The sequence below is a fragment of the Canis lupus genome, chromosome 2, assembly GCF_003254725.2.
Source record: "Canis lupus dingo isolate Sandy chromosome 2, ASM325472v2, whole genome shotgun sequence".
Lineage (NCBI taxonomy): Eukaryota > Metazoa > Chordata > Mammalia > Carnivora > Canidae > Canis > Canis lupus.
The window spans coordinates 74,800,791-74,817,199 of NC_064244.1; the positions used below are offsets into that span (position 1 = coordinate 74,800,791).

General features: G+C 45.2%; 1 protein-coding gene across 12 annotated transcripts in view; it reads left to right on the forward strand.

The window, feature by feature from the left end:
• LUZP1 (leucine zipper protein 1) overlaps positions 1-16,409 on the forward strand; it is an 89,563-nt gene that overhangs the window by 46,075 nt on the left and 27,079 nt on the right. For 7 of the 12 annotated variants that reach the window (XM_025447916.2, XM_025447919.3, XM_035713105.2 and 4 more), the window contains one exon: positions 10,238-10,343. The gene's annotated coding sequence lies outside the window, so the exon portion shown is untranslated. Of the gene's footprint in view, positions 1-10,237; positions 10,344-10,980; positions 11,036-16,409 lie in introns of all 12 variants that reach the window. The other 5 variants (XM_025447918.2, XM_025447921.3, XM_049105924.1 and 2 more) reach the window with 2 other exon arrangements.

The following is a 16,409-nucleotide window of genomic DNA, read 5'->3' on the forward strand; positions in this document are numbered from 1 at the left end:
TGTCCCCTTTAAACAGAAACAGATGAAACAGATTGTCCTCCCCCCTGCATCCTCTTGAATCCATCACCTTCACTTTGAAATAGCAAACTTTTCTGAACAGCTGTCTGTATTCACTGCCTCCCTCCACTTAGCCTGCCCCAGGCTGGTGTCTGCCCTTTCATTTCACCGTACACTCTCAGAAAGGTCACTTATGTCCTCCATGAAGCTGAATTCAGGGCAGCCTGGGTGGCTCAGCAGTTTAACGCCGCCTTCAGCCCAGGGCGTGATCCTGGAGACCCAGGATCGAGTCCCACGTCGGGCTCCCTGCATGGAGCCTGCTTCTCCCTCTGTGTCTCTGCCTCTCTCTCTTTCTCTCTCATGAATAAATAAAGTCTTTAAAAAAGAACTGATTTTTTTGGGTCATTTTCTCAGTGAAGTTGAGACTATTGACCACTCCTTCCTTCCAGAAACATTCTCTTGTCTTGGCTCCAGTGATGTAACACGTCCTGTTCTTCCTCCTATTTCTCTGCTGTTTTTGCAGGCTTATCCTCCATTCTACAGCTATTAAATCTTCTACTCTCCCAGGCCCTCCTCTCTGCTCAGAGTAGACATTCTCCCTTGGTGATGCATCCACCCCATTGGCTTTAGTAACCACACCTCTATGGACATGACTCATAAATTTATATATGCAGCCTGGATTGCTCCCCTGTGCTACAGACCCATCTATTTATTGTCAGCCAGGCCCCGTTCTAGGATATAGAATACCCTGGGGATATAGTGATGAGGTAGACGGAGGTGGGGGTGTAGGGGTGGTGAGGAAGAGACAAATAATAAAGTAGTAAACAAAATATGCCAGATAGAGTTCAGTGCTCAGGTAAGCATAAACCAGGGTGATGTGTTAGAGGTTGAGAGCTACCTTATATTGTCTGGTCAGGTCATTACAGAGGTGGTAAAATTTAAGCTGACCCTTCAGTGACCAAAAGAAGCCAGCTGTGCAGAGCAAAGAGGGAGTAGCTAGTGCAGAGGCCCCAAGGCCAGAATGAACACTGTGTAAGACATGGGATGTGGGGAGGGGACTTGGAGGAGATGAGGTCAGAGAGGTAGGGAAGGGCCAGATCACACAGGGCCTAGTAGACTCTGATGAGGACTTCAGATTATTCTAAGTGAAAGGAAAAGCTGTTAGAGGTGTTTTGTTATGGCATTTTTAAGCAGAATAGAGTCTTGATCTAATTAAATTTGTAGAAACTTAATTTGCTACTATCTGAAGAGCAGTATATATATGGGAGAGTTGGTAGCAGGGAGACTTAAGGAGGTTGTTGTAGTAGGTAGGGTGAGAGTCTAGTAGCTTGGACTAGGGTACCTAATAGGAGATGTAGAGAGCAGAAGGATAGGTTCGAGAAAATTCAGGAATGGAGTTGATAGGACTTGCTTGATGATTTGCAGGTAGGGTGTGAGGGAAAGAGACACCCTGGACGAATGGTGGTATTGTGAATTAGGAGAAGATGTGAAGAGGAATGAATTTGGGGAAAGAAGGGTAGGAGGTAAATACTACCATCACGAATGAGATTTTATAATTACACATCCAGGTAGAGAAGTCAGGTAGGCTGTCGGATATGCTTCTGGAATTCAGGGAGGTCATTGCTGGAGATAAAAATTTGAAGGTCATTGATATTAAAAGTCATGGGACTGGTTGAGATAGCCCAAAGATGGGAGGGTTCAGATAAAGAAAAGAGGTCCCAGGACTGTCTTTGGTCAAGTAGAGGAGAAGGCAGAGCAGACTGAGAATGACCCGTGGCTAGGAAGATCAGGAAAGTGTGATATCCTGGGCCCAAGGAAGAAAGGGTTTCAGTAGAGAAAGAATGGTTGTTTGTGTTAAATGCCATTTGGAGGATAAGCAGTGTTGAGGCCTTTGGCCCTGATGAACAGTTTCTGTGGAGCGTTGAGCATGGAAGGTGATGGGCATAAACTGAGAACGAGGGCTACGGAAGTTAGAGTAGAGGCCACCCTGGGTTTTGCTGTGAGGAGAAGCAGAGATGCTGGGGCGGGACCAGCTGGAAGGAGGGATACGATCAAGGGCGAGTTGTTTCTGGTTTTTGTTTTGTTTTTTAAGATGAGAAATTCTAGAATCTTGCTTTCCAGATGTGGCCTCTGGATCAGTCTGGGAACCTTTTAGAAATACAGACTCTCAGGCCCCACCCCAGATCTACTGAGGCAGTGTCTGCACTCCAGGGAAATCCCCAGCTTGTTTGTGTGCACATTCACATATTTGCACCATTCTAGAGTGTGGCTTCTCAACTTATCAATGCTGCGGGACCAATTAATTTTTTCCAATCTGTCCAGGACCTACGTGTGGTACTACTATGTGCATTTTGTCTGTAACTCCCTCCACATGTGACTCACTGTGTGAGTTGATCAGCACCCTCCCTGGTTTAGACCCTGTTTGAGAAGCCCTCCTCAGATCCCATGCTCCAATGTTGTAGCAATGTCAGCTTCCTTCCCAGGTACCTGAGTGCCTCTTCTCAGTTCCTTTGCTTACACTGGTACGAGTTGGTGAGCCAGCGCTGGCCTGCGGACCGCATGCTCATTGAGTCCGTACGGGGAGAAGAAGGATGATGTAAGAGCGGAGGTAATCGCATATGAGAGGGAGTAGGAAGTACATGAAACGTTGTACTTCATGAATCAGCAAAGCTTCATTGTAACAATAGGGAAAGCAGAATGCTGGTATATTGTTAGATTTGGAGTTAGGAGTTGATGGTTTGAGTGTTGCTTCTTGGGGACAAAGTCATTTAGCTGATGGGGGCTGGAGGTTTATTGAGAAAAAGGCGTAGGAGTCATTTTGGGGAGTCGCAGAGTGGATCTAGCAAGGGAAATGTAGGATTGCTGGCAGCGTTGAGGGATGTGTTTGAGATTTGTGGTGATGAATTTAAAATGTTGGCTCCTGGCTGGCTCAGTCAGTAGAGCATGTGGCTCTTGATCTCGGAGTTGTGGATTCAAGCCCCCAGGCTGGGCACGGAGCTTACTTAAAATTAAAAAAAAAAAAAATGATGCCAGGCAGTAGGTGGCATTTTCTCTAGAGACACAGCTTATTTGAGAACTTAGCTGCTTTGGTGTAGGCCTGGAGAGGTTGTTAGATAGGTTTAGTGAGAATTGAAGTTTTACTAGTTGACTATGGGGCAGGGGTGGGGGTGGGAGGTGAAGGGTGAATTAAAGGTGTTTGCAAGGGACTGATTATGAGGAAAGTGAGCAAATGAAGGGGGCATGTATTACCATTAAATTACTTAACTTTTCTTTTCTAAGACGGGCATAATAGTATGTTTCCTAGACTCGTTGTAAGGATTCAGGTAATTCCTACAGAGTGCCCAGAACGGTGTCTGGGGCATGGTGGGGGCTGTGTATGCAGCCGGCGTTGTTAGCTTTTCCTGCTGTCCTGCCTCCTGCCTCCTGGCCCCCGGAGCTGGCCTCCTTCCCCATCCTGCGGTACCATTCTTCCCTCCCTCCATCTGCGGTCCATTCTGAAGCTGAAGCGGTCTTTTGGAAGTGTACACACCTTACCCCCTGCTCAACACTTACATGACTTTCTGGAACTCTTTGGATAAGGAGCCCCAATCCATAATGTGGTCTCCAAGGGCCTGTGTGCGGGGGCTGTCTTCATACCGCCCCATGGTCACGTCCTGTCCGCATCGGCTTGTTCTCCCGTCGTCATCTCGCGCACCCACCTAACCCCCAGCGTCACCGTGCTCCCTCTCCCACTCAAGAACGTCCTCACCCCTCGTGGCAGCCTGCTTACACCTCTCTGTGAATAGGTCGGCTTCTACTAATCTGCTAGTGATTCTTTATTCAGTGTTTTCCTGTTGCTTGTACAGTAAGTGAAGACCGTTCTGTCTTTGATCAGTGCTTACCTCAGAGCTTGATGCGTGGTAGCCAGTCAGTATTTGCACGAATATGTGATTGGATGAACGAATGCACGGGCTACCTACCCATCAGCCTCTTGTCAGTTCGTGATATTCGGGATGTGGATCAGGACAGGCTTTCTTGAGGTTTGGAGCTGAGGGAATTCCTTGGAGAGGTAGTATGATACAGAAGAGAAAGCAGATTGTGGGTTAGAAATACCTAGGGTGAGAATCCACTTAACAGCTGTGTGACTTTGACCCTTTGTTTCTTCCTCATTTATAAAATAACCCGTGATGGTATTTGCTGGAGGCGGTTACTGTTAAGATTAAATTAGGTAATAAAAGCACTTTTGGTTTCTTTCTCCTTAGGCTGGTTGTTGTGACTTGCTGTTTACGTTTGCCATTACCTGCCCTAATCCTGGTGGCCCCTTGATATCCTAATTAAAGACTCCTAGGGGTTAAAGGGAGCCAGCGTGTTCTCCTGATTCAGCCAACTTTCTAAAGCAGGTCTGAAACCAACAATTTTAGACATGTGGTTCTATTGCTAAACCTCACAAACATGGGCTAATTGCAAGGAAGCCTTGTCTCAATTATAGCCTACTTGTTAGAAAAGGAAACGGCGGACAGGTGGCAGTCCTTGAGGGCCTGCTTTTAAATAGATGCCCTAATCACAAGCTAGTCTTATCAATTGTTTATTAATAAGTGGTTCCAAAGTGTTTGAAAGTTCTTAAATCCTTTCTAATTCTAATCTCGTTTATACTCTTGGTTCTTTGTTAGGTAAAGTTTGTTTGGTTAGGTGGAAAAACCCCTGAAGCTCAGAGATGGGATTACTGGATTCTAGTCTTGTCTCTGTTATGAGTTTCCTTAAAGAGTCACAAGTCTTAATCTGTTTGCTCATCTGTCATACGGGGGATAAGAGTAACTGCCTTCTCATCCCAAGAGCTGCATGGATAAAAGAGTTCTCCTGGGAGATTCAGATACTATTATTATTAAAGGTTTTTTTCTTTTTAAAAATTTTTTTTATTTATTTATGATAGTCACAGAGAGAGAGAGAGAGAGGCAGAGACACAGGCAGAGGGAGAAGCAGGCTCCATGCACCGGGAGCCTGATGTGGGACTCGATCCCGAGTCTCCAGGATCGCGCCCTGGGCCAAAGGCAGGCGCCAAACCGCTGCGCCACCCAGGGATCCCTAAAGGTTTTATTCTTTAGTGAGAGAGAGAGAGAATGAAAGAATGCATGAGTGGTGGAGAGGGGCAGAGGGAGATGGAGAGAGAAAGAGAAACTCAAGCAGGCTCTGTGTTGAGCGTAGAACCTGACACAGAGCTTGATCTCACAGCCCCGAGGTCCCGACCTGAGCCGAAACTAAGAGTTGGACACTTAACCGACCGGACCACCCAGGTGCCCCAGAATTGGACAGTGTTTTAGCGGCCCCCATTCATAGATAGGTATTGAAATCTGTTATTAACATAAAGCTCAAGAATTAATAACAAGATTATTAGTTTATTTTTTAAAAGCTTGAATAATTGCATAACCCTGAGGTATTCGAATAAATCACATGAATTGGCATGTCTCCATTTTTGCCTTTTGGAACCTACCTATTATTTATAGTTTTTTTATTTTTTATTTTATTTTATTTATTTTTTTAAAGATTTATTTATTTATTCATTCAGAGAGAGAGAGAGAGAGAAAGAGGCAGAGACACAGGCAGAGGGAGAAGCAGGCTCCATGCGGGGAGCCCGACGCGGGTCTCGATCCCAGGTTTCCAGGAGCACGCCCTAGGCTGCAGGTGGCACTAAACCGCTGTGCCACTGGGGCTGCCCCCCCCCCCCTTTTTTTTAAAGATCTAATATTTATTTGAGAGAGAGCATGCATGAGTGCAGACTGGACGGGGAGGGAGAAGCAGACTCCCAGCCCAGGATACTGGGATCATGACATGAGCCTAAGGCAGACACTTAACTGAGCCACCCAGGAGTCCTTATTTATAGTTCAAGGGCACATGGAGCCAGCATGTCAAGGGTTCATATATGTTGTTATTGGAAAGGACCTTAAACATCATTTTGTCTGAGTTTTTTGTTTAGCTGATGAAATGGAGACCCAGAGAGTATAGAAGAGTGGTTGTGAACTGCCTGTCGAAGGTTCCTCACCCTAAGAGAGTATCTTTTCCCGTTTCCCACTTGCTCTGGATTCTCCTCCCTTGTGGGCAGGTGGGATGGGGTGGAGGGAGGATGAGGAAAAAAAGCAGGGCTTTTAGACATGTCTCCTGAAATGGGGGCTTGTTTTCCCCCTACATTTACCCGGATTGTCTTAAACTCTGGCATGAAGTAACTGGAGTGCGGGAGGCTGGTCAAGCATGGCATTCAGGTGAGCTGTTTTTATCAACCTCGGTGGTTCTAGATTGGCTCTCCCCAAGCTGCAGCCACTCTTCAGCCCCAGATCCATTGATTGTTCCTACTCCATCCTCCCATCAGCCTATTTAAAGGCTGGCTTTTTGGTGAAGAGATGGCAAAGGGCAGAAAAAAACGTAAAATCCCTCCTCTCTTTTCTCCTGAACACTACTGAGAATGCTCCCCCAGCAATTCTAGGGGATAGAATGATCGTTGCCTCGCTTCTCAGTAGACGCAGCGGGGCACCAGATTGGACTCCTAGGACTTTGCATGTTACAGTTATGTCGGGTTTACATTTTTATCCTGCCCTCTCATTATCCACCTTCAGTTTGGTTCTTTGCTTGTATCTGGAAGGTCTCAAAAAGTTAATTAGTAGATATGGCCTGCTCCAGCAGAATCACAGGTTCATGGTATCTCCATGATCCTTAATTATTCTGGTTCTGTCTGGTAACAGAAAGTCAAGTTATCACTGTGTACGCTCAGGTGGAGGACCGAGAGTGGTTCTTCTAGAGACTGCAGATGACCCAGAGTTTTTGAGTTTGAATAATTTCTCTTGATCTGCATGTTTCATGGGCTCTTTTCTCTGTCCTCTCCATTCTGTTTTTAAGCCCACTCAGAGGATTTAGTGGTGGTTGTTTCAGATATTATGTTTCTGTTCTGAAATTTCCACTTTTCTTTTTTTAAACTTTTTTTTTTTTAAGATTTTATTCATTTTATTCATGAGAGACACACAGAGAGAGACAGAGAGAGGCAGAGACACAGGCAAAGGGAGAAGCAGGCTCCATGCAGGGAGTCCGACGTGGGACTCGATCCCAGGTCTCCAGGATCACACCCTGGGTCAAAGGCGGTGCTAAACCACTGAGCCACCCAGGCTGCCTGAAATTTCTACTTTTCAAAAAAAAGTTTTTTCACTTCCTCTGCTTACCCATAGTTGCTGCTTTAATGTCCTTGTCTGGTAAATCCAATATTTGGGTCATCTTGGCATTGCCCTCTGCTAATTATCTTTTCCCTTGCAAATGAGTTTAGATTTTCTAGTTCTTCATGTAATTTGAGATTGTAGCCTGAACACGAATGCATGTGAATGTTAGGCTGTGGAGATACTGATATCTGGTGATGTTTTTATGTTAGCAGGCTGTTAACTCAGACTCAGAATTGCAGAGTCTGTCTTCCCTGTGGGGAGGGGTGTGTGCAGTTCACACTCAGTCTTTCGGCCTTGGCCGAGGAGCTCGGGTTCTGTCCTGCGTGTGCATGTCCAGGGCGCAGCTAGAGGTTGGGGCAGACTTCACACCCAGAGCCTGGGACTTTGCTTCTCTGGCCCTCTTCTTATCCTCATCGCTTGTGGCTGCTCTAGACTCTGTCCATGGTTCCTCCCGAGAGAAAGCCTGGGGTTTGTTTTTTGATTGGCACTGCAGCTGGACAGCCCTCGGGTGAAAGCTCCAGAAATGGGGAATTTGTCCCATCCCAGCCCCTTCTACCAGTTTTTGACTTCTTTCCAAATTCAGCCAGCCTTTGTGCACTGTAATTAGTTTTTTACATTTTGTCCAGAGCTTATTACTGTTACCTGTTGGAGGATCATACTGGAACCAGAATTACTTAATAGCATTTTTATCTATTATCAAAGTGTTTTGGGAACAAAAGTGATGCATATTTAAGAGACTTTCAGTCTCCAGCAATCAAATGAGGATGAACTGATGCATTTTTTTCTACATGGCTTATTACCTCAGCTGCGCTCAACCATGTTCATTTTAACTTGCTTTGCAACCTTGTGTACCCAAGTCTCTTCTCTGTGGGCTCCACTTTCTCCTCCAGCACATGAGGCAGTTGGACTCTCCATGATCTGTAACGTCCTTTCATCTCTGCTTCTAGACAGACAGACAGACATACACTACTCATATGCTTAATATACTATCCCCACTATCTCCACCAAAAAAGTTAACAATGAGAAGCAGCAGAAGGGGTGCCAGAGGGAAGCGGTATGTGTGGATCTGCCAGGGTGGAAAGCTCTTTGAAGGGGCGGCACTAAAGAGTCTGTGGGTGTTTACAGTCTTCCTCTTGTTCTGGGGACAGAAGGCCAGTACGCCAAGGATGCAAGAAGTCAGTGACCTTCAGAAGCAAAAGGAAGAAGTCATTTGTTGCTTGCTTCCATCCCTTAGAAATAAGGAGAATGTAGACAGTTGAAAATAAATCCGGATTATCAGGAGTTCCTGTTTGTTTGATTTTGGGCAGTGCATTCTATCCTGTTTTGAAGGGACTAGCCCCCTGGGCCTTAGTAATATGCCAGGAAACGTGGCAGGAGGTGGTGGGGGCAGTAGCTTTCAGCAGGGGTGCTTCTGTCATTGTCAGGGCAGAGTGGAGATAGACCAGATTTATGTGGCCATTTTTTGGAATTCAGAATTTTTATGTAGGAGAGGTTCTAGGCTGTGCAGAGGAAGGTATGTGTAAGGTGGGTAGAGAGGGAAAAAGAGACAAGGGCAGAAGATCTGTGGGTTTGTTCTGAAGCTGGTTAAATAGCAATTACACATGTGCTACTTAGACTGACTTTTTAAAAAGTGTGTGGTGGGGGTGGGGATGTGGGGAGAGCTAAAACCCTTCCCACATGCACTCAAGCCATCCTTCGGGTGCTGACCCTGGTATAGATCCTTTTTCCTACTTTTCTATTTTTATTACTTGTCACTAATTCTTTTCTGTTCCATTTTTACTGGCTTGATTAATTAATAAATCAGTCTCTTAAAGATTGATATTAGAGTGCACATGTGCAAGTGGGGTGGGGAGGGGCAGAGAGAGAGAGAGAATCTCAAGTAGAGTCTGCGTGCAGTGTGGAGCCTGATGTGGGGCTTGATCTCACAACTCTGAGATCATGACTTCAGCCTAAACCAAGAGTCAGATAGATGCTCAACCAACTGAGCCACCCAGGCGGCCCCCTCATCTTTCTTTTAAAGCCATTTGAAAAAACTATCATTCAAGTATCTCTCCATTTTAAGTCTTCTAACTGTCTAGGAGCATAGAGGCAGGGGTGGACTCTGCCGTGTGTATGTTGTGGGGTTGGTAGTGGAGGGGTGGAAATCACACTAAAGGGATCAATAGCCTCAGAAGGAGGTCACAGGGTAGTTTGTGGGATGTGTAAGGAAGGGTTGGGCAGTTGTGATGAAAGAAAGGGGGTTAGTTTAAGACCAAGCATCGAAGCTTTCCTTCCAGTGTAGAAGGTATCTTTCCATTCTTTGGTGAGATGAGGGTAGATGGAAGTTTGCCTCAGATCTCCCACCTCCAGTAATTCTAAAGGTAACATTCAGTGAGTTAGTAGACCTTTGGGCCTCTGGTCAAATGCTCCTTAAACCAGAGGGAAATATGTAGACAGAGAAGCTCTACTTGGTTCTGATTGATACTGGGTGGTTCAAGGCCCTTTTGAGGACCACATCTATAAGGCGACCCAATGAGAGTCAGCCTGGTGAAGGGGCTCTCGTCAGATAGGCGAGGGTTTAAATCCTATCTGCCATGTATTAGCAAACTGCAAGACCTTGATCAAATCACTTGACCTCTCGGAATATAGATTCTTTATTAGGGGGCGATATTATTGTACCATTGTCTTGTATAAAATATAAAACATATTGCCTGGGGTGTGGTAGGTGCTCCACAGATGTTTGGGTTTTTTTCTTACCCATCTTCTAGAACGTCTTATTTTGGTAAAATCCTGGCTTTAGCCTGAAGCAGTTATGTATGTGACTCACCCTTTCCAAGTTTCAATTTCTTTCCTTAAATCGAGGGCATTTAACCAGTTGATTTCTGAGATCCCTCTCAAGCCGTAAGATGTCATGAGTTTTTAGACTATTGGGGAATGCAGAGGCATGTTAATTTAAGAAAGACGGTGTCCTCTGCCTTGAGACCAAATCATCTGAGAGGAAAAGGGCAGTCTCCTCTCCCTTCAGCTCAGTCTTGGTGCAATTCCCGCCTTACCTATCTCTTACTTTCTGTTTATATTCTGTCCAGGTCAAGAGGCAGCTGCCATTGAAAGATAGCGAGTGCCTGTTTCCAGGACAGCGAGCACCAGGGGAGCCACCAGAGGTGTTAAAGGAAAGCTTAAACTACCTAAATGGTAAGTATGCTGTACAGTGAAACCTAGCCATACTGATAGAATTGCATAGTTTCTGAAGTCTGCAATCTTTGCACCATTGCAGGAGAGGGAGGAAAGTTAGTATTTGTCGATGAACCAAACACTGTGCTAAGTACTTAATGTTTTTTTTTTTTTTTTTTTAAGATTTATTTATTCGTGATAGACATAGAGAGAGAGGCAGAGACACAGGAGGAGGGATAAGCAGGCCCATGCTGGGAGCCCGACGTGGGACTCGATCCCGGGTCTCCAGGATCGCGCCCTGGGCCAAAGGCAGATGCGAAACCGTTGAGCCACCCAGGGATCCCCCCCCCTGCCCTTTTTTTTTTAAGCTTTTATTTATTCATTTGAGAAAGACAGAGCATGAGCAGGGGGAGGGGCAGAGGGAGAAGCAGACTTCCCACTGAGCAGGGAGCCTCAAGCAGGGCTCGATCGGGACCCTTAGATCATGACCCGAGCGGGACGTAGCCGCTTAACCGACTGAGCCACCCACGGGCCCATATATGTGTTTTCTAATGTAATCAGCCAATCAGCCAACCACACCAGGGTGAAAATCCTTGCATTTAGTTAACTTTCAGGGATAGGTCCAGCCAGCATTTGCTAAATACTTACTTTTTGCCAGGCAGGTTCTGTTTGACATGCATTATCTCCCTTAGTCTTCACACTGACCCTAGGAGGTAAGTGCTGTTATTTTCTTTTGGAGGAAATGAGCCTGTAGACATTAAATAACTACTTCAAGTTCACACAGGGAGTGAAGGGGAGGACTGGATTTCAACTCTGGGTTATTTTCACTGTAGCATAATGTTTCTCTTTTGAGAAAGTTACTTTTTTTGGTTGAGACAGTGACTGACTTAATCTTTAAAAAGCAAAGCGGAATGAACAAATAATTGCCTTTTGGTTAACAGCCAGCTCCTTTTCCTAACTCCTTCTGGATTCTGTGCACCAGTTATTTTATTGATTATTGCTGACCGAGGTGGATTGTGCTGAGGAAATAGAGAAGCTCACACTTGTCAAGTTCTGGTGACACAAACTGACCGCTTACTACATGCCTAGCATAATTGTTGATGCTAAACAGCTTTAAACAAAAACAATAATACAGCACTGAGCAAAACAGGAAAAGCCCTTGCTCTCAGGGTTTATATACTAAAGGGTAGAAACAAACAAACAAACAAACAAAAAAGGAGTAGACATAAACAAATAGGTAACTAGGTCAGTAATGTCCACTAGGTGATTTGTGCTCAGAAGAACAAAAACAGAGTCAGGTGGTCAAGTGACAGGGAGCCTGGGGGACTGCTCCTTTATGTAAGGAGTTCAAGGAAGGCCTCTGATGAGGTGATAATTTCAGCCAAGATCTGAAACAGGTGAGGGATCCAGATATCTGGGAGAAAAGCATCCCAGGCAGAGGGAACAAGAAGTGTAAAAAGCTCTGAGGTATGAGTGTACCTTGTCCTTGATGAGGAGGCCATTGTGGCTGGAGTGGAGTGGTAGGGAAAGAGTAGTAGGAGTAAGAGCGGGGGAGACAGTGCGATCCAGATCAAGTAGACACTCAGAGCCAGGGCATATGACCTTTGGAGTGCATTTTATTCTAAGTGAGATGGGGGAGGGGAGGCACTGGAGAATCAGAGCAGAGGAGTGAATGAGCTGAATTATGTTTTGAAAGGTTTCATCTGGTTGCTGTGGGAGACTAGACTGGAGGGTGGGGGAGGATAGGGCAAGGTGGGCAGTGTGAAATGAACCAGAGAGACCAGTTAGGAAGCTCTTGCAGTGATTGCAGTGATGAGTGTACAGTCTAGGGAAGGGATGATGGCCTAGACCCTATAGGGTGCATAGCCACAAAGTAATGGATTCTGGACATACTTTGAAGGTAAGGTCAAATTCTCATTCTCCCTGTAGAAATGTTTGATTTCTCTGGACTTTAGGTCACATGGGTTTGAGGGTATCATTGGAAACTTGACAGTGATCCCTGGTGTAATTCTAAAACCAACTGAGCAGTTCTAAAACTGGCTTTCCCTAGAAGCCACTTGTGTTCACTAAGTGAGTTGTGCTGACAACAATTCTTTGTTTTCCTTAAGCTCTGCCTTGCTTTTATTTAACCTAAAGCATCAGCACAAGTTTATTATAGAAATACAGAAAATAAAGATAAATGATAAGAGAAACACCATTCATTGATGATTACATAACATTTTGATGTATATCAGGACAGTTCATTTTCGCAAACATTCTTGGCTGGATGGTCTGGAATCTGCTACAAAGGTAATGTGGTGTGTTACAATTAGGTATTTAACATTTTCTCATGTGATCTCAAGACAAAGATGATTTTGGGCTGGCTTACAAGCATTGTATTACTAATATTAATAACAATATAAAATATTAATTATAAATATTAATAGTAAACATTATAATATCCAATATTAATAATGGATCAGTGTTTACCAAGAGGGGCTGTTTTTAGTGGCATTCTGGATGGCTGTTCTTTGTTATATTTTAACAGTTTGAACATAGGCATCAATGATGGTATAGAAAAGATGTGCCTATCATGTTTACAGCGAGTGTTTGCAAGCCAGAATGTGTAGAAAGAAGTATTTAGACAATTGAAATTATCTGTTGAAACTAACTTTCATGTTGTTGAAATGTGAAAAATAGTAAATAATTTAAAATTTATGTAGCACTTAAGATGGACCGGTACTTGTCTAAGCACTTCATGTATTAACTCATTTGCACTTACAGTAACCCTCAAAAGTAGGTATTGAAGCATAGAGAAGTCCTGTAACTTAGCCAAGATCACACAGCCAGCAAGTGGCAAAATCAGGATTTGATTTAAGGTGTTTAGCTCCAATGTCTGTAATGACAGTGTTAACCCTTGTACCACACTCCCTACAAAAGATATAAGAAATAAGCCCTATATTTAGGTTATTAAAATAGTAGCAGTTTATTTTTAAAAAATCAGTATGAACCTATAAACTGGTAATGCGGCTGCCAGATTAGCTCCTGCAAGTCTTAGGTTTATTATTAAAACTGGATTAACCAGGTCATCTTTCAGTTCCTCCCTCACCCTTTTACTCCATTGCTACTGTCTTAGTTCAGGTCCTATTCAGTCTCTTGCCTTGATTATTACAATAGCTCCCTAGTTTATCCTGTCAGAATGTCCTTCACAAATGCAGCTTTTTTTATTTTTTTTATTTTTAAAGATTGATTTATTGGGGCACCTGGGTGGTTTAGTGGTTGAGTGTCTGCCTTTGGCTCAGGGTGTGATCCTGGGGTCCTGGGATCGAATCCTGCATCGGGCTCCCCATAGGGAGCCTGCTTCTCCCTCTGCTTCTGTCCCTGCCTCCCTCTCTATCTCTCATGAATAAATAAGTAGAATCTTTTAAAAAATTAGAGAGAGGGATCCCTAGGTGGCGCAGCGGTTTGGCGCCTGCCTTTGGCCCAGGGCACGATCCTGGAGACCCGGGATCGAATCCCACGTCGGGCTCCTGGTGCATGGAGCCTGCTTCTCCCTCTGCCTGTGTCTCTGCCTCATTCTCTCTCTCTCTCTGTGACTATCACAAATAAATAAAAAAAAATTAAAAAAAAATTAGAGAGAGACAATGAGCACGTGGTATGGAGAAGGGCAGAGGCAGAGGGCCAGAGAAACAAGTGGACTTTTTGCTGAGTACGTGAAATCCCCACCTGAAACTGAGACTTGGGCACTTTAGGGACCGTGCCACCAGACGCCCCACAAACGTAGTTCTGATTGTGTGACTCTCTCTGTCCAAAGCAGGTTGCACCTTTGCTTCCCATGTTCACTTGTAGACATGTAGTATGTGTTGTGGAGGATTTGTACACTGGTGTTCTTTTTATTTCCCTTTTGAATGAGTTGGCCACATTCACGAGATTGATGTAAAAGTAGAACGTGATCTGCCCTTTTCACCTGCGTCCTCCCAGGCCCCTGTGACTCACAGACACTATTGGCCTGATCTCTTTGGCATTTGCATTTGCAGCCTTTGGCCTAAAGGCTAAGTATCTCTGCTTGAAGGTGGTACCCGGATCTGAAAACAGCCCCTCAAGATGTAGGCTGGGCTACAGGACACAGACTAACACCTTCCTTGACTTTCCGAGCATTTGTGAGTTTTCTTGCCCTACTCCGTCGTGGTATTCAGCGCCCATGGAGGGAAAATAAAGATGAGCTCAGAGCCCAGGAGAGGAACACAAACACTAGCGAGGAAGCAGTGTGGGTACAGCGGGGGAAGGCAGTACATTTGTGTTGCAGGGTGTGCGCTGTTTGAAGAGGCGAGGGGAGAGGGGACAGGTGCTGTGGTGACAGATGGTCTCCTGGAGCAGAGCGGGGACAGAGGAGGCCCGAAGGAAGAGGAGAGGGGGAAGCGCACTCGTTGGCTTGGTCCTCAGCCACAGCCACCGCGGCCCCTGTGCCTGCTGATGGATGGCAACGGTCTGTGCCCTGCACCTCTGTCTGTGCTCCAGCCTCACCAGTTACCTGCTCTCTCCTTCCCCTCACTCTTCTCTGCTTAGTCCTGAGGGAGGAAAGTTCCCCAGGTGCAGCCATGGATTTTCCCTCCCTCCTTCCCTGTTCCCCTCTTCTTTCCTGCCTCCTTCCTCCTGTCTTTCCTTCTTATGAACAGTTCTTTTATACCCTTTATATACCAGAGACAGCAGTAAAAAAACCAGCTACAGATGCAGAAAAAGCCTGTCTCTGGCGTCATGGATCTTACATTCTAGTAAAAAGAATTAGGTAGTATTCAAGTGGTTAAGAGTGCTTAAACAAGAAAAAAAAAAAAAGGAGCTGTCCAAAGATGGAATGAGTTGTCTTGGGAAGGAAGAAGAGTCCTGCTGGTTATTAGAAGTGTTTAAACAGTAGAGTGGCTACTTGCGAGGTGCCTTCTGCATGGGGTGGGAGGTTGGGTCACAGGTCTCTAAGTCTTTTCCCACCTGGGGAATCTTTCTGTGCTTGTTGGGCTACTAACTCCTGAGGTTTTGTATATCAAACACGTGAATTCGTGCTTCTGGGAAAAATAACTGAAGCCCAGGAATGACAGAGAAGCCCTTAGGAAGAAGTGGTGGTGGGATGTGGACGGCCTAGGGGCTGAAGACCGGTGCCTAGAAATGGTTGGGAGGAAGCTGCTTAAAAACAGGGGTTGGCAGACAGTGGTCCACAGGCCCACTGCCTGCTGTTGTAAATAAAGTTGGGTGGAAACACAATGATGTCATTCACGGACACATTGTGTATGGCTGGTCCATGCTATGGGGCCAGAATTGAGTACCCGGGACAGACCCCAACTCAGGTCTTACAAAGCCTGGACTATTTACTATTAAACTAAGTTGTACAAGTCTATGTATGCTCTCAGACTTTTCAAAACTGAGTATAATTAACACACAGTGTTGTATTAGTTTCAGGCATACAACATCGATGCAGCATTTTTACTCCATGCTTTCCACGATGGATACTATTCAACCCTAAAGAAAAAGTTTGCCGACCCCCTGCTTTCAGTGACTTTTGGGAAGAGGAAGTGTGAATCATGGTAGCTGTGTTAGGGGGAAAGGGCAGGGCAGGGCAGGTTTGATTATGTTCTATTTCAGACCTTCCTGGTCCAGTAGGATGAGAAGAAGCCAACCTCCAAAGTGCTGGATCAGGCTGTTTGGAACTGGGTTCAAGAACTTGGGCAGGAAGGAGCCCCGAATGAGAGAGAATTGGTGCTGTATCCCTCTAGTGTGAAATGGAACCGAGCTAGACACTGGTGAGGGGGACAAGTTGGCATTAAAGTATAGGACCACCCTTCCCTCTCATCACTTTCCTGCGATTCCTGAGGTTTAATATCAATAATTTCCTTCCCAGAGTCCACCCTCAGGCACGATTAGTCACTTCTTCTGAGCTTCCAGTTGCAACATCTATCAGGTGGTAAGATGTGCTAAGTGAAAAAAGCATGGTAAGCAAAAGGATCGGCGCTGGATTGTAGAAGACGGTCAGGGAGGCCTCTTCGTTACTGTTTTCTGATTAGTTCTCTTGTGCTTTAAAGGCAAGGGATGGGTGTTGATAACCTGCCTGGCACTTGGCAA